The sequence below is a fragment of the Vicia villosa genome, linkage group LG4, assembly GCF_029867415.1.
Source record: "Vicia villosa cultivar HV-30 ecotype Madison, WI linkage group LG4, Vvil1.0, whole genome shotgun sequence".
NCBI classification, from domain to species: domain Eukaryota; kingdom Viridiplantae; phylum Streptophyta; class Magnoliopsida; order Fabales; family Fabaceae; genus Vicia; species Vicia villosa.
The window spans coordinates 60,991,647-61,017,175 of record NC_081183.1 but is presented as its reverse complement, the minus strand read 5'-3'; the positions used below and the strand labels follow the sequence as shown (position 1 = coordinate 61,017,175).

The following is a 25,529-nucleotide window of genomic DNA, read 5'->3' as shown; positions in this document are numbered from 1 at the left end:
AGTTGTTCCTAGAGTGATCAAGTTGTGATCAGAAGACTCTAGAAGACTTAGAAGTTGTCTAAGTGGAAAACCATTGTAATCTCGTGTGATTAGTGGATTAAATCCTCAGTTGAGGTAAATCACCTTGTCTAGGGTGGACTGGAGTAGTTTAGTTAACAACGAACCAGGATAAAAATACTTGTGCAAATTATTTTTATCTTACGAGTTTTGAAACTACACTTATTCAAACCCCCCCCCCCTTTCTAAGTGTTTTCTATCCTTCAATTGGCATCAGAGCGCCGGTTCTAAGGTGCAAGCACTTAACCGTGTTTAGAAAAGATTCAGGAAGAGAAAAACGCTTCAGTAAAAGATGGCTGGTGAAATTCCGACAAATACATCTACATCTACATCTGGCTCTGCTGAGCAATACAATGGTAATGGTAACAATGGCTACACTAGACCACCAGTATTCGATGGTGAAAACTTTGAATATTGGAAAGATAAATTGGAAAGTTACTTTCTTGGTCTGGATGCTGAACTATGGGAGCTTCTGATGGATGGTTACAAACATCCAGTGAAAGCTAGTGGCGTAAGGCTTACAAGGCAAGAAATGAATGATGATCAGAAGAAGCTTTTCAAGAATCATCATAAATGTGGAACTGTTTTGCTGAATGCTATCTCTCATGCTGAGTATGAGAAGATATCTAACAGGGAAACGACCTATGATATATATGAGTCATTGAAAATGACCCATGAGGGAAATGCTCAAGTCAAAGAGACTAAAGCTCTTGCTCTAATCCAAAAATATGAAGCCTTCAAGATGGAGGATGATGAAGACATTGAGAAGATGTTTTCAAGATTTCAAACTCTGACTGCTGGATTAAGAGTTCTGCACAAAGGCTACACCAAGGCTGATCATGTAAAGAAGATCATCAGAAGTTTGCCCAGAAGATGGGGCCCAATGGTGACTGCATTCAAGATTGCGAAGAATATGAATGAAGTTTCTTCGGAAGAGCTGATCAGTGCCCTGAGGAGTCATGAGATTGAACTTGACGCAAATGAACCTCGGAAGAAAGGTAAGTCAGTTGCATTAAAATCTAATTTTAAAAAATTCACTAACGCTTTTCAGGCTGAAGAAGAAGATTCTGAAGAATCAAAATCAGAAGAAGAAGAAGATGAACTGTCCATGATTTCCAGAAGAGTCAATCAACTCTGGAAAAGCAAGAAAAGGAAGTTCAGGAGCTTCAAAAGCTCAAAGAAGCCTGAAAGAGGAGAATCTTCTGGAGGCAGAAGATATGACAAGAAAAAGGTCGTGTGCTATGAGTGCAATGAGCCAGGACACTTCAAAAGTGAGTGCCCAAAACTTCAGAAGGAAAATCCCAAGAAGAAGTTTCATAAGAAGAAAGGTCTTATGGCAACGTGGGATGATTCAGAATCAGAATCAGACTCTGAAGATGAGCAGGCAAATCTGGCACTAATGGCCACAATGGATGATGGATCAGAATCTACATCAGAATCAGATTCTGAAGAGGTATTTTCTGAACTATCTAGAGAAGAGTTAGTTTCCAGTTTAACAGAACTTCTGGAACTCAAGGCTCATCTTAGTATCAAATACAAAAAGCTGAAGAAGCAGTTTGAATTTGAAACTAAGAAGCTGGAATTGGAAAATTCTGAACTGAAGGAAAAAGTTTTAAATCTATCCAAAGATAGTGGATCTCCTTCTAAAACAGAAAAATCCATTCCTAGCATGAATCATATTCTGAAAGAATATGACTCGAGCTTCAGAAAGTTTTTATCTAGAAGTATTGGCAGAAGTCATCTTGCTTCTATGATATATGGTGTTTCTGGAAACAGAAGGTTTGGCTTTGGCTATGAGGGTGATACCTCACATAAATTTGAACCTATTGATGATCTTAAGATCACATACAAACCATTGTATGATCAGTTCAAATACGGCCATGCTCATGATATTAGGCTCACTTCACATGCACAGACGTTTAACACTGTTCACACCAAGAAGCATGTGACACATCCTAAGAAATATCATGCTGACAAACCTAAAGAATATCATGTTGTTCCTCCTGTTAAATATTTTGCTAAACCCAAGTTCAATCAGAACTTGAGGAAAACTAACAAGAAAGGACCCAAGAATATGTGGGTACCTAAGGAAAAGATTATTCCTATTGCAGATATCCTTGGCTGCAAAGAAGGAAAAGCACAACATGTCATGGTACCTGGACTCTGGGTGCTCGCGACACATGACAGGAAGAAGGTTTATGTTCCAAGACCTGGTGCTTAAATCTGCTGGAGAAGTGAAGTTTGGAGGAGATCAGAAGGGCAAAATTATTGGCTCAGGAACTATAAAGTCTGGTAACTCTCCTTCTATTTCTAATGTTCTTCTAGTAGATGGATTAGCTCATAACTTATTGTCCATAAGTCAATTAAGTGACAATGGTTATGACATAATCTTTAATCAAAAGTCTTGCAAGGCTGTAAGTCAGAAGGATGGCTCAATCCTATTTACAGGCAAGAGAAAGAACAACATTTATAAGACAGATCTTCAGGATCTTAAGAATCAGAAGGTGACTTGTCTTATGTCTGTTTCTGAAGAGCAATGGGTCTGGCACAGGAGATTAGGACATGCTAGTTTGAGAAAGATTTCTCATATTAACAAACTAAATCTTGTCAGAGGACTCCCTAATCTGAAATACAAATCAGATGCTCTTTGTGAAGCATGTCAGAAGGGCAAGTTCTCCAAACCTGCATTCAAGTCTAAGAATGTTGTCTCTTCCTCAAGGCTGTTAGAACTTTTGCACATTGATCTGTTTGGCCCTGTCAAAACAGCATCTGTCAAAGGGAAGAAATATGGATTAGTCATCGTTGATGATTATAGCCGCTGGACATGGGTAAAGTTCTTGAAACACAAGGATGAGTCTCATTCAGTGTTCTTTGAATTCTGCACTCAGATCCAAACTGAGAAGGAGTGTAAAATCATAAAGGTCAGAAGTGATCATGGTGGTGTTTTTGAGAACAAATTCTTTGAGGAGTTCTTCAAAGAAAATGGCATTGCCCATGATTTCTCTTGTCCTAGAACTCCACAACAAAATGGAGTTGTAGAACGAAAGAATAGGACTCTACAAGAAATGGCCAGAACCATGATCAACGAAACCAATATGGCTAAGCACTTCTGGGCAGAAGCAATAAACACTGCGTGTTATATTCAGAATAGAATCTCTATAAGACCTATTCTAAATAAGACTCCTTATGAATTGTGGAAGAACAGAAAGCCCAACATTTCATATTTTCATCCTTTTGGATGTGTTTGTTTTATTCTGAACACTAAAGATCATCTTGGTAAGTTTGATTCTAAGGCACAAAAGTGTTTCCTTCTTGGATATTCTGAACGCTCTAAAGGCTACAGAGTATACAATACTGAAACCTTGATTGTAGAAGAATCAATCAATAGCAGGTTTAATGATAAGCTTGGTCTTGAAAAGCCAAAGCAGTTTGAGAATTTTGCAGATATTGATATTGATATCTCAGAAGTTGAAGAACCAAGAAGAAAAGTTTCAGAAGCTGAAAACCAAAGCAGCAAAGAATTAGAAGATCAGGTTGCTGCATCCTTGGAAAATCTGAGAATTTCTGAAGAACCAACTATCAGAAGATCATCTAGACTCACTTCTGCTCACTCAGAAGATGTCATCCTTGGAAAGAAAGATGATCCTATCAGAACAAGAGCATTCCTCAAGAACAATGATGAATGTCAATTAGGTCTGGTTTCTCTGATCGAGCCAACTTCTGTTGATCAAGCTCTTGAAGATACAGACTGGATAATTGCCATGCAAGAAGAGTTAAATCAGTTTACAAGGAATGATGTTTGGGATCTTGTTCCAAGACCTAAAGGATTCAATATTATAGGAACAAAATGGGTTTTCAGAAACAAGCTGAGTGAGAAAGGTGAAGTGGTAAGAAACAAAGCCAGACTGGTGGCTCAGGGTTATAGTCAGCAAGAAGGGATTGACTATACAGAAACCTTTGCACCAGTGGCCAGGTTAGAATCTATTCGTCTATTAATTTCTTTTGCCACTCAACACAACATCACTCTTTATCAGATGGATGTTAAGAGTGCCTTCTTAAATGGTTACATAGATGAAGAAGTTTATGTCCACCAACCTCCTGGTTTTGAAGACTCCATGTCTCCAAATCATGTTTTCAAATTAAAGAAATCATTATACGGATTGAAACAAGCTCCTAGAGCTTGGTATGAACGTTTGAGCTTTTTCCTTCGTGAAAATGGTTTCACTAGAGGAAAAGTGGACACTACTCTCTTCTGTAAAACATTTAAAAAGGATATTTTAATTTGTCAAATATATGTTGATGATATTATTTTTGGAACATCTAATGCTACACTTGGAAAGGAGTTTGCTGAGTCTATGCAGGCTGAGTTTGAGATGAGCATGATGGGAGAACCCAAGTATTTCCTTGGGATTCAAATCAATCAAACATCAGAAGGAACGTATGTTCATCAAACCAAGTATGTGAAAGAACTTCTGAAGAAGTTTAATCTTTCTGACTGCAAAGAAGCCAAAACTCCTATGCATCCAACATGCATACTAGGTAAGGATGAGGTAAGTAAGAAGGTAGATCAGAAGTTGTACAGAGGTATGATTGGATCTCTTCTATATTTAACAGCTTCTAGACCTGACATTCTGTTCAGTGTTTGTTTGTGTGCTAGATTCCAATCAGATCCTAGAGAATCTCACTTAACTGCTGTTAAGAGAATTCTAAGGTATCTGAAAGGTACTACTAATGTTGGTTTAGTCTACAGAATATCTGAAGAATACAACTTAGTAGGATTCTGTGATGCTGACTATGCTGGAGATAGACTTGAAAGGAAAAGTACTTCTGGAAGTTGCCAATTTCTTGGAAGTCATCTAATCTCCTGGTACAGCAAGAAACAAGCAACTATTGCTCTTTCAACAACAGAAGCAGAATATGTTGCTGCTGCTGGTTGTAGCACACAAATGCTCTGGATGAAAAGCCAGTTAGAAGATTATCAAATATTCGAGAGTAACATTCCTATCTTCTGTGATAATACTTCTGCTTGTTTTATCAATGACTATCTGTTTTTCTTTCCATTTGTCTTATGCTTACATCTGAATCTTGTACATTCTTTTTGATGTTTTGACAAAAAGGGGGAGAAATAGTGATAAATGATTTGATTTATATTAGCAGTTGCTGGGAAGAAAGCCCCCACATTACTAACAGAAGCTGCAAGCTTCATATGTTTCTAAGTTGTGTTGTTGCAGGAATTGAAGTTTCAAGATCAATAAGCAACAAGATGAATCAAGTTCTTGGATTCTTGAAGCAAGCTGAGTGCTATGAAGCTTCAGAATCAGAAGCAAGAAGCAAGAAGAAAGAATGTTCAGATATTCTGATGATAGAATATATTCTGATACATTCTATATGGCTTATATGGCTCTGATACATATTATGTGTTCTGAAACATATTTTATGTTCTGACTCATTCATGCTGACTTTTGTCGTTTAGTTTTGTTCTGTAACATTTCAGGATGTAGAGATGCTCTGATGATGCTCTGGTACATTCAACAATGTTCTGATACAATCTAGCATGAAGTAATGTAAGAAGAAATTCAAGCTCTGAAGCTGTCCGATGGAAGCAGGAATCAGAAGCTGTGAATGCTCTGAGGATCTAAAGAAATTCAAGTTCTGAAGCTGTTCAATGGAAGCAGGAATCAGAAGCTGTGAATGTTCTGAGGATCTAAAGAAATTCAATGTTCTGAAGCTGTCCTATGGAAGCAGAAATCAGAAGCACTGAATGTTCTAAAGTTCAAGCATATGTGAACGTCTCTACTGAAATACTCATGGAAGTCTTTTATTTATAAAATTCTTCTAAGTATTAATTTCAGGGGGAGATTATTCATCTCAGGGGGAGATTGTTAATCTCAGGGGGAGACATATTCACATGCTTATGATTTAGCTATGTAATTGTCTTTAGCCGTCTGTTATTCTGATCGCAAATTCATATCATTTATATATGTTTTTGTCATCATCAAAAAGGGGGAGATTGTTAGAACAAGAATTGTTCTGATCAATAATCTTAGTTTTGATGATAACAATGTATATGAATTTTGCTCAAGATAATGTGGTACTCTAATCCTATGCAATTTCCTTTTCAGGAAATATATAAAGAGTATGCACAAATCAGCGCTAAGAAGCTTTGACTCAGAAGGTTCAGTATGCAACTTCAGCACATGGTCTGGCAAGACATCAGAAGATGGTCAAGCAGAATCAAAACATGGTCTACAGAAGCATCAGAAGAACTTGAGTTCAGAAGCAGAAGCACTGAAGTCATGGAATCACGCTCAGAAGCATATCAAGATCAAAGGATCAGAAGATGCTCTGCACCAAGCTGTTTGTACTCTGATGATTTTCAACGTAGTATTCACAAAGAACAAATCAGAATCAAGTACTAGATGGCAGGCTACGCTGACTGACAAAAGGAACGTTAGAAGGTATTAAAGGCAATGTCAGTAGTCACAACAAAAGCAAGGCTCGAGGTAGTTGACAAAACAGTGAAACATTAAATGCAATGCTGTACGGAATACGCAACGCATTAAATGCTCCCAACGGTCATCTTCTCAAACGCCTATAAATAGAAGTTCTGATGAGAAGCTATGTTACGAATTCTGAAGAACACACTTGCGCAAATATACAGAAACGCTGTCAAATTCAAAAGCTCTCAAACTTCATCAAGCTCACTTATTGCTGTTGTAATATTATAGTGAGATTAAGCTTAAATCTGTAAGAGAAATATCACAGTTTGTGATTATCGCTTTTAAGAAGCAATTGTAATACTCTTAGAATTTGTTTACATTAATTTGTAAAGGACTAGAGTGATCGGGTTGTGATCAGTATACTCTAGAGAAGTCTTAGAAGGTATCTAAGTAGTTGTTCCTAGAGTGATCAAGTTGTGATCAGAAGACTCTAGAAGACTTAGAAGTTGTCTAAGTGGAAAACCATTGTAATCTCGTGTGATTAGTGGATTAAATCCTTAGTTGAGGTAAATCACCTTGTCTAGGGTGGACTGGAGTAGTTTAGTTAACAACGAACCAGGATAAAAATACTTGTGCAAATTATTTTTATCTTACGAGTTTTGAAACTACACTTATTCAAACCCCCCCCCCTTTCTAAGTGTTTTTCTATCCTTCAGAATTGTTCATGGAACATCCTCTCCAAGTGTGCCCAAGCATCTATGGAATTTGGAGGTAAGGTGGTAAACCATGTGAAAGCATTTTTTGTTAGCGAACTAGGGAAATATTTAATTCTCAAGTTTTCGTTGCCTGCTAAATCACCAGCCTCTGTCAAATATCTAGATATGTGTTCCACAGTTGATTCACTAGTATCCCCTGAAAATTTTGTAAATTTGGGTACTTTGGTACCCCTTGGTAATTCAGTTTGCACAATATACTCCGCTATAGGGGAAGTGTAATTTGGACGTCGAAGTCCAGTATTAAGGCCATTATTGGCCATAATTCTTTCTATCATGGTGGTTAGGTTATTTTCCGTCGCCATATTGTCTCTCCTAACCCTGTGCAATACTTCATCTGGAGTTCGTCCCTATTAACTACAATTAGCCTAGGTTGTTCTTCGAGAACTTCTTGTTGACCAGTATTGGTCCTTCGGTTCTGATTTTCCAAATCTATCACTTGGTTTCTTTCGACGGGTCTCTGCATAGGTGGCTGAACTACATCTTGAACGGGTTCTAAGACTGGTTCGCCTTCTCGATAGGTAGACTGGTTATTTCTTCGCCTAGTAGATGTTTGAGGGGCTCCAAAAAAATATGCCATACGACATATTTGTGAAGATATTTTTTGGTATGTTTCTACATTATCCTGGTTAGTCCTGGTAATGTTCATGATCAAGGGAGAAAAATCGATCCCATTTCTCTAGCAAGAACAACCACCATATCGTGGTTACTTGCATCCATCTCATGCCTAAATGCTGCTTGACTATTGGTAGTTAAGAGAGGCATTTGGCCCGATGGTCCTGTATTCTGTGCGGTTCGACCTACTGAACCGACGTTAGGCGAAAATGTCGCCGTACTAGGTTGAGTATATGTAGGTCCTGCACCATGTAATCCTGCCATATATGATAACAACATTCCATAAGGATTCCCAGGTCTCCAACCCTCGAATGATGATGACGGTCTTGGGGTATGTTGTTGATTTGCGAAATTTGCCGCAAAATGTGGTATTTCTGTTGTGCCTGTAAAGTGAGGCACGGTAGTCGAACTAGAGACTGGAATTGTCCCTGTCGGTACTGATGTATTTTCGGGCATGGCCTGGGAACTAATTACGGCCGCAAACCCTGTCGAAGCAGGTATCTCCTGTGCTTCTGACATAGAAGTCGAAACATTTGTAGTACTTGCTGGTATTGTTCCTGACCCTTGCGGGGGATCTTGATTTCCCCTTCCACTGGTCGAGTTAACCATTTTCTTGTTGTACCTTCGTTTAGGAATCAGTTGTGCGTAGTTGGATCTTAATTTCCCCTTCCACTGGTCGAATTGACCATTTTCTTGTTGTACCTTCGTTTAGGAATCGGTTGTGCGCTGTTGGTTAATTTACCCTTCCTAAGGTTCATACAAGGTCTTGATATATTCTAGACAAAAACAAACAACAAATTAATGACAAACTGTTTGACACCGTCCCACTGGGTGTGCCAATTTGTTTACGATGATTTTCGGTAAACAACCGCTACTCCTCCAAAGTATAAATATACTTTGGTTACTCGCAGGATCGACTAGATTGATCCTAGGACATAGTCAAATAGTTTCCTTTCGAGATAATTTGGTTCATATTTGTTGTCTTTTGCTTCGAAAACTTCATTATGGTATGAACGTGTAAATAACTTGCGAAATAAACTAACAAAGAAAGTACACAACTGAAACATAAACTGGTTATAAATGTAAGTAAAACTTGGACGAAAATGTAAAAGAAATGTAAATTTCAGAAATGTAAAGTGTAGGAATGTAACAACTTATCGAAAAGAAAAACTGGAATTAAAGGAAAGACTAAGCGAAAAAGTAAAGGAAATTTAAAGACACTTTGATTATGTAAATAGAAATACAAACATATTAAAAGTGTGGTGTCATACGTACATTTCTCAGCGAACTCTTTCTCTTAACGCTTGATACTTGAGTAATTTGTGAGTTATTTGTACAAAATGAACACACTGAATCCTGATACTAAGACCCTTATTTATACTAATTCGACCCTAACAGTCCTACACTAATAAAATGCCACGTTGCTCACATGCACGCGTTTCGAATCCCTGGGGCGCCATCTATCCTCGTTGGGTTATACAGAACATTTCGAATTTCAAATCCACCCTCCTGAATCCTCTTTCGATACGTGGCAACGTGATCTTTAGCGAGAATGCAACGAAATACTACAAGCTTCAGTACTTTCGTATTTCAAAAAACGCTTAAGTCTTGAAGATAACTTATCTCGATTCAGCTTCGATTTCAATCATCTAAAGGATAGAAAAACACTTAGAAAGGGGGGGTTTGAATAAGTGTAGTCTAAAAACTTGAACGATAAAAACAATTTGCACAGTTATTTTTATCCTGGTTCGTTGTTAACTAAACTACTTCAGTCCACCCCCACTGAGTGATTTACCTCACCTGAGGATTTAATCCACTAATCGCAACAGATTACAATGGTTTTCCACTTAGCCCACGACTAAGTCTTCTAGAGTATCCTGATCACAACCTGATCACTCCAGGAACAAATGCTTAGACACAAGCTAAGACTTTTTTAGAGTATCCTGACCACCACGTGATCACTCTAATTACAACTGCTTAGACACAGGCTAAGACTTCCTAGAGTATCCTGATCAACACTTGATAACTCTAGTTACTTACAAATTAATGTAATCAATTCTAAGAGTATTACAATTGCTTATGAAAAGCTATAATCACAACAGTGATATTTCTCTTAATGTTTAAGCTTAATCTCACTAAGATATTACAACAGCAATGTAGTGAGCTTTGATGAAGATGAAGTTTCTGAGCTTTGAGTTGAACAGCGTTTCAGCAAGTTTTTCAGAATAAGTTCGTTCAGAATTGGTAACCTTGCTTCTCATCAGAACTTCATATTTATAGGCACTTGAGAAGATGACCGTTGGGAGCATTTAATGCTTTGCGTATTCCGTACAGCATTGCATTTAATGTTTCACGCTTTTGTCAACTACCTCGAGCCTTGTTCACGCTGTGTCTACTGACGTTGCCTTTAATAGCTTCTAACGTTCCTTTTGTCAGTCAGCGTAGCCTGTCACTTGTACTTGCTTCTGATATGATGTTTGTGTATACAACGTTTGAATATCATCAGAGTCAAACAGCTTGGTGCATAGCATCTTCTTGTCTTCTGACCTTGAAGTGCTTCTGAGCGTTATACCATGAGAACTTCAGTGCCTCTGCTTCTGAACTCAAGTTCTTCTGATGCTTCCATAGACCCATGTTCTGATTCTGCTTTGACCATCTTCTAATGTCTTGCCAGACCATGTTCTGATGTTGCATGCTGAACCTTCTGAGTCAAAGCTTCTGAGCGCTGATTTGTGCATACTCTTTATATATTTCCTGAAAGGGAAATTGCAATGTATTAGAGTACCACATTATCTCACACAAAATTCATATCCTTGTTATCATCAAAACTAAGAATATTGATCAAAACAAATCTTGTTCTAACAATCTCCCCCTTTTTGATGATGACAAAAACATATATAAATGATATGAATTTGCGATCAGAAAGAGCAGACGGCTAAAGACAATTTACACAGCTATAGCATAAGCATGTGAATATGTCTCCCTCTGAGATTAACAATCTCCCCCTGAGATGAATAATCTCCCCCTGAAATTAATACTAGAAGAATTTTATAAATAAAAGACTTCCCTGAGTATTTTAGTAGAGACGTTCACATATGCTTGATCTTCAGAACATCCACAGCTTCTGATTCCTGCTTCCATCGGACAGCTTCAGAACTTGAATTTCTTTGATCTTCAGAACATTCACAGCTTCTGATTCCTGCTTCCATCGGACAGCTTCAGAGCTTGAATTTCTTTGATCTTCAGAACATTCACAGCTTCTGATTCCTGCTTCCATCGGACAGCTTCAGAGCTTGAATTTCTTTGATCTTCAGAACATTCACAGCTTCTGATTCTTGCTTCCATTAGGACAGCTTCAGAGCTTGAATTTCTTCTTACATCACTTCATGCTAGATTGTATCAGAACATTGTTGAATGTACCAGAGCATCATCAGAGCATCTCTACATCCTGAAATGTTACAGAACAAAACTAAACGACAAAAGTCAGCATGAATGAGTCAAAACATAGAATATGTTTCAGAACACATAATATGTATCAGAGCCATATAAAATGTATCAGATCCATATAAAATGTATCAGAACAAATAGACATAATGTTTCAGATCATATTCTATCATCAGAATATCTGAACATTCTTCCTTCTTGCTTCTGATCCTGAAGCTTCATAGCACTCAGCTTGCTTCAAGAATCCAAGAGCTTGATTCATCTTGTTGCTTCTTAAAGAATTTTCAATTCCTGCAACAACACAACTTAAAGCATAGAACTTTGCAAGTTCTGTTAGTAATGTGGGGCCTTTTTACCCGGTAACTGATAATATTAATCAGATCATTTATCATATATTTTCTCCCCCTTTTGTCATAACATCAAAAAGAATATAAAAGATTCAGATGTAGAAAACGACAAAGGAAAGAAACAGAATAATTTTTCATTGATTAAATAAACAGGATTACAAAGGATGTATGCAGAATAAGCAGATGCAACAAACAAAGAGAACTACAAGGACTTAAAGACTACAACCCTAGCTTAGACATAATCTTAGCTAACATATCATGAATCCCTGCGTTGTTCTTAGTTTGTCTAGCCATGAAAGCTTGAAAGTTAGAGACAGTTCACAGGAAGGGAGCTAATGTCTCAAACGGGGTTTTCCCTTAACATAGAAGTCAAGAACATGATGCTTAACTTCATCCAATATCTCAAGAAAGTCTTCTTCCTTTGGATAAATGATGATAACAGCATCACAGAAGAGATCTGACTTGAGACTACTTGGAATCTTGAGAGATCCGTCTTGAAATCAATGTCAGCGATCCCCGAGATTTGTTTCTCAACCTGGAACCAAACAACCCTTCCAACCGTTCGATTCAAATAGATCGACCACCCTTGAGCCTTCGTCTTCGTATCTGGTTTGAAACCATAAGCACCCAAGTTATCAGAGTCCACAGAAGATTTACACAAAACTTCCATTTCTGATGGAGGAATGGAGCAAGTTTTCAGTGGAGAAACCTCTTGTCTGTTGAATGCTTGTTGGGAGGAACTTGAAAAAGGATTCATGGTGAATGCTAGGTTGAAGATGAATAAACTAGGGTTTATGCAAAATGCAGATAAAGAGAGAGAGAGAGAGAGAGAAAGAAGAGAGAGAGAGAGAGAGAGAGAGAGAGAGAGAGAGAGAGAGAGAGAGAGAGAGAGAGAGAGAGAGAGAGAGAGAGAGAGAGAGAGAGAGAGAGAAATAAATAGAGGGAAAAGAAACGTTTGAAGAATATAAAAGACAAAGAAATAAACTGAAATGATGAATAGCATTTAATGTTACGTGACGTCAGGAGAGATAATAATGACAAAAGAAGTGATTAGCACAGTTACCTAAGTAGGCGTCCCCTCAACTGCACGCATGCTTGTCCAGAAATAGTGAACACGTGTTTACCATCTGGAAAGCCAGTTACAGCTGTTTTACTTTTAAAGAGATTCTGAGTCAACTTAGACAATGAAACGTTAGTAATAACAGAATCACTGTAACACCCTTCTAAACCCCGCGGCAATTAATCAAATTAAATCAGAGTAACATGCACAAGGGCGTCACAATTAGTAAATAAAATAAACCGCATCGGTCATATGTCATGCATTCACTGTAGAATATTTTAACATAACTCATAAATCAAATATCTCATGTTTACACAGCGGAATAAGTCATCAAACCAGCATTACATCATTAATGCTTTAATCTTCAAACAAGATAAACAAAACAGAATTAATGTCATAAACTAAAAATAGCGTTCCCCAGTGTTACACCTATCAGAGCATGACCCGACGCTAACCGACACATTGACTCATGAGCTAATCCTCACCGAGTCGAAGCCGCTATCCTCAATCTGAAAAATATAGTGTAAGGGTGAGTCTCATTCGCAATTAACAAATATTATTGCATTATAAATAACAGCACATCAACAGTTATATTATTCACCCAACTCATCGATATCCAGATCATCCATCAACATACACACATACCATCAAAACCATACAAGAGTATACATATAGTCATGTTATCAATCCATGCGAATGAATGCAACTGACTCTATGCATGTGGTACCAATCATCATCAATGGGAATCACCCACCGACCGATCTATCATCATCCAGATACGGCCCTGCCAGCACAAATTCCACACAGTGGGAATTCTGCCATTCACTGAATCCTCTCATCATCTAGGATTCAGTCCTCTCCAATGCTTATGAATGCATGCAAACATATATATAACATACTTTCATCATCTCCACTCTATGAGTAGCATCATCTATACTCATTCCATCATCATCATCATTACTAAGCATGTTCATATATACATTAACATCATTCAATACAATCAATCATCATCATATACAAAACATACACGCATTTGCATCTATCGTCGCACTCAATAAGAATCGCATACATGTATTTTCATCATTCTAAAAACCAATCAATCATCACCATATAGATTATTCTATAAGGTTCGTTTAGCTCGAAACGGCGCATCAAACGGACCAACAGTTAAAAAGTTATGCATCTTTGAACTTTAAAAAAAATCTCAAACACAACAGCACGCGGCGCCATCACCAGTTCGCGGCGCGAACTGAGTGTCCCAAAAATTCCATGGCTCTCTGCCAAGCTGTTCGCGGCGTAAACATCTGCACGCGGCGCAAAACGAGGAAAAAGTTACGCCTTCGCGGCGCGGACACAGGTACGCGGCGCGACCTGAGCGTATCACAACTTCCTGGCATTCTGCCCACCTGTTCGCGGCGCGACCCTACGCACGCGGCGTGAACCGGCGATTTCAGGAACCCCAACCTGCAGAAAACAGCATTCCATACATTCCAAACTCATCCAATTCATACCAGTCCACGATTTTGAGTCTAAAACAGTCCAATTTTCACGTTTTCATTCACAGGATTCATTCATACAAACTAATATATCATCATATATCAATCAACACATCCACACCCTGAAATCTAACCCAATTCTTAGAACCCCAAAACCTAACTCTGACATACAAACGAAATTGACTCAACAACACAACTATTCATACACTATCCATCTATAATCACGATAAGAGATGATAATTGGAAGAGTCCCCCTTACCTTAGCCAAATATTGTTGATTGGTCTCTCCCTTCATTGCTCCTCTTCACGTACCAGCTTCCCAATCCCTCATCTCCTCTGCTCTGCTTTTCACGTTCCTTTTTCCTTTCTCCCAATTTTCCTTATTTTTATGAAAATAACATTTTAATTAGTAAAGGGCTTTACTAACATAGCACCCCCTCTTTACTAATACCACACTTGGTCCAATACTATAAACCATCTTTCTTCCAATTAAATCCCACAAACCACCAATAATTCTAATTATAAATTAAATTTCCATTTAAATTAAAAATTAAAATATACGGGTGTTACAACTCTCCCCCACTAAAAGAGTTTTCGTCCTCGAAAACATACCTCAAGTAACCAGCTCGTATAAGAGTCCTCCACCTGACTCTTCAGCTCCCAATTAACATTACCATCGGTCAATCCTCAAAATCCATCTGACATCACCAACAGGAAACATGTTTCATACATTCAAATCCCAGATCTTACGTCGCATTTGACTATACAAAAGTATACCACTCGCTATAGCTCCAAAAGGTTAACAACAACAGAACATTGAGGTACAACCTATACAATACGCTCAACAGCCGAGCAATACAATTACACAATCTATAATATGATCACACTGATCAACACTGCAGTAATGCATACCATCTACCAAACATACCAACCTTATACATACTCTTGCATCTGAGCGATAAAATAATACTTACACTTTTCACCAACCGCTTCCTTCAAGAAACTCAATACTCATATTCATATACCATTGAATTCCAATTATCTGACTCCTCTTAAGTCACACCAGCAATTATCCAACACGTTACATTTCGCTTTTTCCGCACTACTCTGATTACTCATCACAATCATCTATACCAAATAGATTTCTGAGTTTCTCTTGATTCTGACTCTCTTTACTCATTCGTTCAAGAATCATTCTTCGTCATTCATGGTACTAATCTACCACTTAGTAATACTTACTCGCACTCAAAAACAATTTCCAGAGTTACTACATCTATTAAAACATCTTAACCATCAGAACAAGTACACACACAAGTAATTATAGTCACACTCATCAACTTCAATATATCGTTGCTTACAAAATAGCTCGAACTGAGTTTCGCTCTTTTCTAAGAATTAAATCAATTCCTCCCTTCATAGAGTATAATTCCTCATTATATCTGGAATCTACAATATCACCTCAATAACAGCACAAAATTATTACAACATCATATAACATCAACTCTTCGTTTCAATTTTTCCGAATACATACTCGTTAACTACGTACAACCGTAATAACATATTCATCATCTCGGCAATTATTCAAAAGAGTTATAATTCTTCGACACGACATCCTTACATCCACTGGATTCTAAATCCAACATATAGATCAATACATATTCTCTATGTAGGCTTCCGACATATTAATTCCTTACTTCCCGCGAGTAGTACTCATAACACTACTCCACATCACACTTTCGATGCGCGACTCTGATTACCTGTCTTAAGTCATCATCCACCATGTTGCACTCTTTCATATTCAACTCTTCATAAGTCCACAAAACATAGTGAGTGATTATTCTCACGGCTTAGTATTCATCACACTTCATACCATTAAGGTAACAAAACAAGCTTATCTCTTCTATATGATTCCATCTACTACCAACAAGAGATTTAGGGTGATCAAGTCCTAAATTTGTCAATATTAGTTGAAAATCATATTTAAGCATAAACCGTCGTTACTACATAATAATGTCCCTTTCCGAGTTTGCACCCAAACTCATTAACATCGTCATAGTCCAATAATTCACTATGGTGTCCTTCTAGAATATCCTTCTGAAGCTCAAAACATCAGTTACACAAATCCAATCACTCAACCTCATTACATCGTTTTCGTCGATTCTGAATTCACCGCCTTTACTTTGGTAATTCAAAGTCAACCTATCGATCAACTCAACATCATCTTTCTGACCTTCTCTAATCTTGTTAAGAATACTACTAGTCATCTTCTAGCATTCTCAATCTAACACTATTAGGAGTGCCTTCACATACTAACTCAAGTCTCTAAATTGTCCAATTAAATCCAACTCATTCATCATTAGCACCGACATTTTAAAGACTTCTTACGCAACACAATAGCACAACATTTTCCTCATTAGGATGGTAATTCAAACCAAAATCCTAATCCAAAAAAAAAATATACTCTAATCATCTCTACTGCCTCATATTAAGCCCTTTCTGATCAAAGAGGTACTTCAATTCTTATGATCACTAAACACTTCGAATTTTGAACCATACAATTAACCTGCAAGACCAAGACAACATTCATAACTCGTGGTTTTAATCCAAATTCTATTACATCCTTCACGTCCAAATATCATCCCACTCGGAATCTCAACAAAGTCTTCCTCACGTCAACAAATGTTAGAAATTCCCTACAATTCTTCTTTTATACTTATCGTTACTTTGCCATCACAAATACGATTCCAAGAGTTCTAAAATTTATCTCATCTTTACTACTAATTAACTTCTCACTAAAATCCATCGGCCCTCAAACCATCTTTATTACCGAACATCTCATCAACAACATGTTCCACTCAATTTTGTTTCAAACAATCACGATAGTAGGCATTCCTATTCAACAAGTTTCATGCTTCCTTAACTGAATTCAGAATATCTTCTCATAGGATCACCTCTACTGTATTTATAACTCTTCCCTAATGTAGAACATAATCTCTCCTCTTCATAGGTTCAAACGGCACTTTAATCCGACACTCGGAGCTCAAGATGTGAATTTTCCAATCGTTGTCCGAAAATCCAACACCGACATCATGCAGCGACACTCTATATGATGTATCCAAAACTCCTCAATTGGTAAATTCAATTCTTAAAATAACTCCTCAACAAACCTTCTAATTATTCCTTCGATCTATTCAACACTGACACTGACATCCCGTGCAGTACCAATAAACAAGTCTAGTTATAAGAACAAGAGTAACTGCAACTTCGCCTCTTTCCAACGTCATCCTGTCACAATTAATTAAGTTACAGCTGCTGCAACCAGTTTTATAATAAAGTTCACCTCGTTATCTTTCCGATGCTTCAAACAAAACTCAAATCGGATGTCTAGAACTCCAGTTATGAATTTTCGAAGTTCTGCAGCTATTTAACAATTTTCCTGCGTTTTGCTTACGAAAATCTCACTCGAAAACTCACTCTCTTCAACTCGATCACATTCCAAACAGCCCCTCATCGTATCTCTTCACTTCCAAACATCCTTATAACTTAAGCGACACATTCACCCGCCGAAGTCCGCTTTCTGAAACATCACGACAGCAATCCTCCTTGCAAACTCGTAACTGAACCTCTTCCGAGACGCAAGGCTACTCAACTGACAACTTCGCAGCACACCAGCAGAGCTGACACATCGCAACTTTCTAATTTTCCTCTCCTACAATAACTGTCAATTACCTCTAATCATCTTCCTTCAAGATGTTCCAACTCAATTCCCAGTGAAGTCTTAATTCCAAGTCACCTTCAACTCGGGAAACAACAAACTCGACAACGCTCGCACTGTTGCCAACAACCACCTACCGAATCAATCGTCTTACAACTGAAACATAACCGAGAAGCAAAGCTTCTCCCCCACTTGTTTCAATCTAACACCTGCAACAAAACAAAAAGTACCGATAGTGATTCACTCACATCTCGTGTACCAAGGGATAAAACGCCGACAGTATACAACTATCGCGCAACTCAACTGACTCGACAATTGGCCGGACGGACCGACCTGCTCTGATACCACTATTGTAACACCCTTCTAAACCCCGCGGCAATTAATCAAATTAAATCAGAGTAACATGCACAAGGGCGTCACAATTAGTAAATAAAATAAACCGCATCGGTCATATGTCATGCATTCACTGTAGAATATTTTAACATAACTCATAAATCAAATATCTCATGTTTACACAGCGGAATAAGTCATCAAACCAACATTACATCATTAATGCTTTAATCTTTAAACAAGATAAACAAAATAGAATTAATGTCATAAACTAAAAATAGCGTTCCCCAGTGTTACACCTATCAGAGCATGACCCGACGCTAACCGACACATTGACTCATGAGCTAATCCTCACCGAGTCGAAGCCGCTATCCTCAATCTGAAAAATATAGTGTAAGGGTGAGTCTCATTCGCAATTAACAAATATTATTGCATTATAAATAACAGCACATCAACAGTTATATTATTCACCCAACTCATCGATATCCAGATCATCCATCAACATACACACATACCATCAAAACCATACAAGAGTATACATATAGTCATGTTATCAATCCATGCGAATGAATGTAACTGGCTCTATGCATGTGGTACCAATCATCATCAATGGGAATCACCCACCGACCGATCTATCATCATCCAGATACGGCCCTGCCAGCACAAATTCCACACAGTGGGAATTCTGCCATTCACTGAATCCTCTCATCATCTAGGATTCAGTCCTCTCCAATGCTTATGAATGCATGCAAACATATATATAACATACTTTCATCATCTCCACTCTATGAGTAAAATCATCTATACTCATTCCATCATCATCATCATTACTAAGCATGTTCATATATACATTAACATCATTCAATACAATCAATCATCATCATATACAAAACATACACGCATTTGCATCTTTCGTCGCACTCAATAAGAATAGCATACATGTATTTTCATCATTCTAAAAACCAATCAATCATCACCATATAGATTATTCTATAAGGTTCGTTTAGCTCGAAACGGCGCATCAAACGGACCAATAGTTAAAAAGTTATGCATCTTTGAACTTTAAAAAAAATATCTCAAACACAACAGCACGCGGCGCCATCACCAAATCGCGGCGCGAACTGAGTGTCCCAAAAATTCCATGGCTCTCGGCCAAGCTGTTCGCGGCGCAAACATCTGCACGCGGCGCGAAACGAGGAAAAAGTTACGCCTTCGCGGCGCAGTTGCACCCCAAAATTTGCCCTCTTTATCTGTGCTATAAGTTATGGTAGACGATTATTTCGTTGGCCAAAAATCAAGAAAAATAATAAAAAGTTCCATTTGTACGTGGTGTCTACAATCGTTAATTCAACTGAGCTTTATTGGATTTCAGGTGGAGGAGTTCTTATGTGCTTAATTTTTATCTTCCTCAAGAATTCCTCAAAGCTTCTTTGTTATGTCAGTTTGAAATACCAATGCGAGTCATGACATGAGAGGTGAATTTGTAGATTCATTGTGATCAAAGAAGTTTTATTCTCATCACTGTTACTCGTTGTTTGCAATATAAGTTGACTTGGATCTAAGACGGCGTACAAGGTTTTAATTCACATTCTTGTGCAAGTATGAGGTATAAAGTTGTGTCGATTCAAGAGACTACTTAATAACATGAATTTAGTTTTGTGTTCAAGACTAATTGGTTCGTTCTTAAGCATTTGGCAAAGAAATTGGTTCAAGTTGGAAGTTTCATTCGTATGTATTTTGATATACAAGATTCAAGATCATTCAACCATATTTCAATTCAAAGTCCATACAAATGTTATTACATTCAACTTCATTCACAAAGCCATTCAAATTACAAAGCCCACTAAAACCAATATTACAAAATTATACAAGAAAAAGGATTTGTCCTTCATGCTGCATCAAAATCCACCTGCTGCATTCAAGCCAACTTTCTGAAGTAAGAAAACCGAACCAGCCTGCATCATCTAACAAACAAAACCGAAACGGAGAAACGGTTCAGAGTAGTGCTAAATAAACCGACAACCTCTACACAAAGGTGAATCATCCAAACTCAGCTTCTACCGACATTAAAACCGAACCGCAACTTGCATACGGGAAGGGCCTGCGTAATTAAGAGAAACCGGTTCACCGCAGAAAAACTGAGAGGATAACAGAAATAGAAGAAAAAAGCATAACAGAAGAGAGATCGAGAGCAGAGAAAAGCATAAAAAAAAAAAAGATTGATAACTGAACCTGTAACAAACTTTTTCGGACAACCTTCACTCTCTCCATTGATCCAAACCTCATAACAAACTCTCAGAAAATCTTCATGGCAAATGGAAACTTCTCCAACCGCACCTTCAATTGATAACCTTCAATCTTCACCTCCAAACCTTCACCTCTTCATCACCGCCCCACTACCATGACTCTTCAATCTTCAATCTCTCATTCTCACAAAAACTCCATTCATCAATTCCTTCAATGATTCACCGTAACATCATTCAACAAAATTCAATAGAAAAATCACCGAAAACCTTGAGTCGACAATCTTTGAACGTGATTCAATCTTCTCAGCATCATCTTCCAAAAGCTCTTCACGGTTTCATCATCACCGATCCATTATTCTTCGCACTTCAGAAAATCACCACTGATTCAACGCACCTCTTCAACAAACCTCCATCGATCTAATCTGCAAACACCAACAACAACGCAAATTTCATCAAACAGCATCAACATCATCGCATCGGAAACGCAAGAAACGAAGAAGATGAGAGCAAGAAGTCTACTCTGAGAGAACTGAGAGCGAAATCGAGAGGAGAACCGAGAGGTTCAAATCGGAAACGAGAGATTGAGGTGAGAGACGATGGAGTTGGAGAGACGAGATGATGTTGTTTTGGTTTCTTCATTCACGACGGCCGGAGAGTTAATTGGCAAGAGTGGAGAGGGAGGCGCCGTTCGCCGGAGGAGGATGTCTCGCGCACCGCCGTCTGCGTGAGTTCACGAAGGAAGAAGAAGCCTCGCTCGCACGTGAAAAAGATGAAATTGCAATGGTCATAAAACTCTAACCTAATTTCCTCTTTCATTTTGTTTTTGATTTAATTGAGCTTAATTGAGATTAATGTGAGTTTAACAATAGTTGTTGATAATTGGATAAAATTCTGAAAGGCTGAACAAAACAACACTCCTTGGGCCATGTCCACACGAATTGCTATGCTACACCCCCATTCGGCCCATGTTCCATCTTCTTTTTGACTAAAAACTGAATAAAAATTCTGTTTGGGCCTCATGACTGGGCCCTGCGCCCTTGTTTCTCTCTGCACCCCCTGACTCCATTATTTTCATGGTTAGAATTGTTTCTTTTTACATAGTTTTGTTCTATTATTTCCATATAAAAATGTGATAAAAAACATGTAATATCTTTTCTTGTTAGAATTAGATTTTGTTTTCTATATTTGTTTTAAAAATAAATAAAAACATGTATTCTTTTCCTTATTAGAATTTAAATGTTTTGTATATTGTTTAGTTTTAATTCTTTGATGAAATACCATGAAAAATATTATGTTTGATTAGATTTCTCGCATTGATAAAATAATAAAAACATGTATTTTTCTTGTTAGAATTTAATTGCTTTTTTACATAGTTTTGTTCTTATTCTTTGATAAAACGCCATAAAAACAATTTTCTCTTTTTAGATTTTGTTTTAGAATTTACTTAGAATTTAATTTCTATTATTTTCTATGGCGGGTGCATGCCTCCTTGTTATTACTGATTTGGGTGTTGAGATGTGCGAGGTACTTCGAGAGAGCCTTTGATTGCGATTCGACTTGCTTCGTGTTCCACTTTACTTGTGGGATACGAGTTCGCTTCCGGTGCGATTGATTTGCGTCGTGTTCCACTTTATTTGTGGGACACGAACCTATTTCCAGTGCGAGTCACTTGATCTCTCATTCATTGAGATGTATATTCCTGTATTGTCTGGATTGTGTTTCTCTTGCAGGTTGCTTATGTGGTTGTGTTTGATACGCACTACATAGCGGTTGTGATTTATTTTCACACCGCATCGCTTTGACGCTTATGCTGGACTCCTGGCTTTGATGGATGTTAGATTACGTGAAGTTTCTTCTCTGCTTACGCTTGCTAGCTCATTGCGGATTTGCTATCCGTTCGGTATTGTCTCCCGTTTCATTTTAGTTTTCTTGCACTTTATCGCTTTCTCGCATCATCCTTTAACATGAGAAGTAGGACCTAGACATGCATCTGGCCAAGCCCTCGAAAGAGGCTCTGTTTTTGTTGGTGTGTTTATATTTGTGCTTTGCGGCAGGGAGTCACGGTGTAATAAGTCCTATATGGCACTCCGTTAAGTCCTCATGGAAGGCATGCGGTCAAGGGTTCGTAATCAACCCCCGCCTAGTCTCATCGAGTCCGTTCAGTATGCGCACGCTACGCGTTGCTCGCTTCTGAACCTGCACAAGATCTTGTTATCGAGTATGTCAGGAAAAGGGTTCATGCAATCGGACCCCCGCCTTTCCTATAGCTCACGTCGCTCGACGTTGATGCTCGGTGTACGCACACACCGTTTTCCTTTACGATCCGTGACGGCTTGGTTGCTGAGAGGGGTCCGCCCTCTTGTCTATGGCCCGATCATTTTCACGAGGTCTAATGCTTGGTTGACTTGGGTTGAGCTGCTCCCCTTGGCTATGGCGGGACCGCTTTTCTACCATTCGGTCAGTACCGTTGGTTTGTTTGCTTTACGAGCGGATGCTCGTTTGTGTGTTTATTGTGTGCTTCCCTTTTTCCCCCGTAGGTTGTTTAGTTTAGTTTAGACTGATACCCTTTGTATGATAACATTAGGTAGCAAGCTTTCCCCCTTAGCTTAGGTCTTCCTCATGCATCTTTTAAAACACAAACCACACTCTTTGATTTTCTTTTCTTAAGAGCTTGTTATTTCAGCTCCATTCCCAAGCATAAGTCTCCAAAGGTCGAGCAGCGGAGTGTGAATGTAACACGTTCACCTAAAAAACATAAAACAAACAGAAACTAGTTAGCCGAGCTACGGTAGCTCTGATTCTGCAAAACAGATACGTAGGCAGCGGGGTAGGGCCCGTGCGAGCATAATTCTTTCTTTTCCCTACATTTTGCATTCATTTTAGTACAGATTAGCGTAGTTTTCTTACACACCCATAGATTTAGACACATGCGTGGATACCATCGAGTACGATGGGCGTGAGGGGTGCTAATACCTTCCCCTCGCGTAACCGACTCCCTTACCCTTTTTCTCTGGTCGTGAGACCGTTGTTTTGTTTTTGTGGTTTGCTGGCATTCCCTTCCTTTTCAGGATAAATATGTTAGTGGCGACTCTATTAATTTTCGCGGTAGCGACAGCTGGCGACTCTGCTGGGGACGTCTCGACCTGTTGCTGGTCCGGACCTAGCGAGTCGATCCTAGCGCTTGTGTGTTTATCTTTGGGTGTTTTTACTGCTTTGCATATTTACCTGTTTGCATTGCATTCTATGTGCGCTTTTACTTTTCTGCATCTTATTCTGGACTGTCTGGATTTCTGTGGGTGGGTGTTTCAAGAGGTAAAAGACCCAATACCCAGGTCATGAGTGATACCATAGGAACTAGGACTAGAGTGGCCGTGACGGACAGAAGGCGTATGCCTGATTGATCTGATCACGTATCCACGGGCAGAGCTTGGTGGAATGAGGCAATATCGTATGATAACGCCTACATTCGATCCTCTGTTGGCTTTTTGACCTACCCTGGCCTAGATTTACCCGTGAGTGGGGCGGGAATCAATCATTGCTTAACAGGTACATTGATGGTGACTTTGGTTCTTGTTCGAGGGTTACTTTGGTTCTTGTTCGAGGGTTACTTTGGTTCTTGTTCGAGGGTTACTTTGGTTCTTGTTCGAGTGGTTCCATTTCCGTGATGGTGACTATGGTTCTGTTTCTATTGATTGTGTCCCGTGATCTACGGGGAGTTCTGAATTGGTGTCGAACCTTTGAACCTGGGCCGTGTAACTTTGAGGAAATCCGGACATGTCTAGTGGGAGACATCCAAAGTCCCACCACCTTGCATCATTGCATATTTACTTTCCAAAAAATAATGTACAAAAAATAACTATCATACTAGCATACATGTTCCTTACATTTCAAAGGAATCATATCTTTAAGTCTCGTGTCGAGCTTTTCCATCTCTTGCTTTCTAAAAAATCAAAATACGAGGATTCCTTGGAAATCGAATGAACATGGCATGGCACGCACATCCTGCATCTCATACATTTCTTGCATAACAGGTGTTCAGGATTGAGGATTTCTTATTCAGACTTGGTATTCTCTCCAGACTCAGAGACTTGACATGTTCTTATTGTGTGCTCAAAGATCAGTCATGAAACAACTTTGTGGGGCGACCAAGAGGAAAGCTCAGTTGAGGTTCTTTTTAAAGACTTATCTTATGCTCATTTGCTTCCATGCTTGCTTTATTTGCAACTGGTTAAGCTCTGTACTGTGTGGATGTCTACAGACTCTCTGCTTGAGGATGATGACACTAGGTGTGAGTTCTATTCTGGGGCACCTGGTCGTGATGTTAGGATCTACAAGTCTTTGAAGTTGCTTGGGGCTCCCGCACGAGGGATAAGCAAGACCTTGTCTATCTTGAGCATTGTGTCATTTGCATTGCTCGAATCCCTAAAGCACTTACAAATTCCGTGTGACTTCGCTAGAATCTTCTGCTCAGCAGTAATCAAAAGTGGCTCATATAGACACCTCTTATTCTCAAGGTTCTGCTCCATGTTCTGAGTCACCTCCTCCTCTCTTGGAGTTTCCTTGTTTGTAGCCTTTGCTTGTCAATAGAGACAGAAAGAATGTAAGAAACAAGCTGATGAGAATCGTAATGCCTTGTATCTGAGTTACTTCCCTGCTTATTAGAATTTCAGTTGGTTAAGATTCATGCTTTGGGTGTTTCTCACCACAGATAGCTCTCCTGATTTCGATGACAATACTCGGTGTTTTCCATTCTCGAAGCCCCTGATCATAATGTCAAGCCTTACAAGGTGTTGAGGTACAAAGAATCCAGAACTGCTCGATGAAGAGATGTTTGAGTTTATTCATAATGGTTTCTACTGGTCATCCCATTTCATCTGCTGCAAGTATAATGTTTGTTCTTCCTCAAGGAAGTAACTCATGAGAATCACTTGCAATTGGTACTGCCAGAAGTTTCTTTCTCTAGCTATTGTATGTTCCAAGTAACGACTTTCCTGGCTAAACGTCAG

General features: G+C 38.6%; 1 long non-coding RNA gene across 2 annotated transcripts; it reads right to left on the bottom strand.

The window, feature by feature from the left end:
• Nucleotides 1–19,848: 19,848 nt before the first annotated feature.
• On the bottom strand, nt 19,849–21,305 carry LOC131599203 (uncharacterized). Of its 2 annotated transcripts, none has more exons than XR_009282626.1 (3): nt 21,043–21,305; nt 20,510–20,945; nt 19,849–20,378 (listed from the first exon to the last, which is right to left on the bottom strand). It is a non-coding gene; the product is annotated as an uncharacterized LOC131599203 (long non-coding RNA). The 2 variants fall into 2 exon arrangements; XR_009282627.1 differs by having other exon boundaries at nt 19,855–20,241.
• Nucleotides 21,306–25,529: the final 4,224 nt, after the last annotated feature.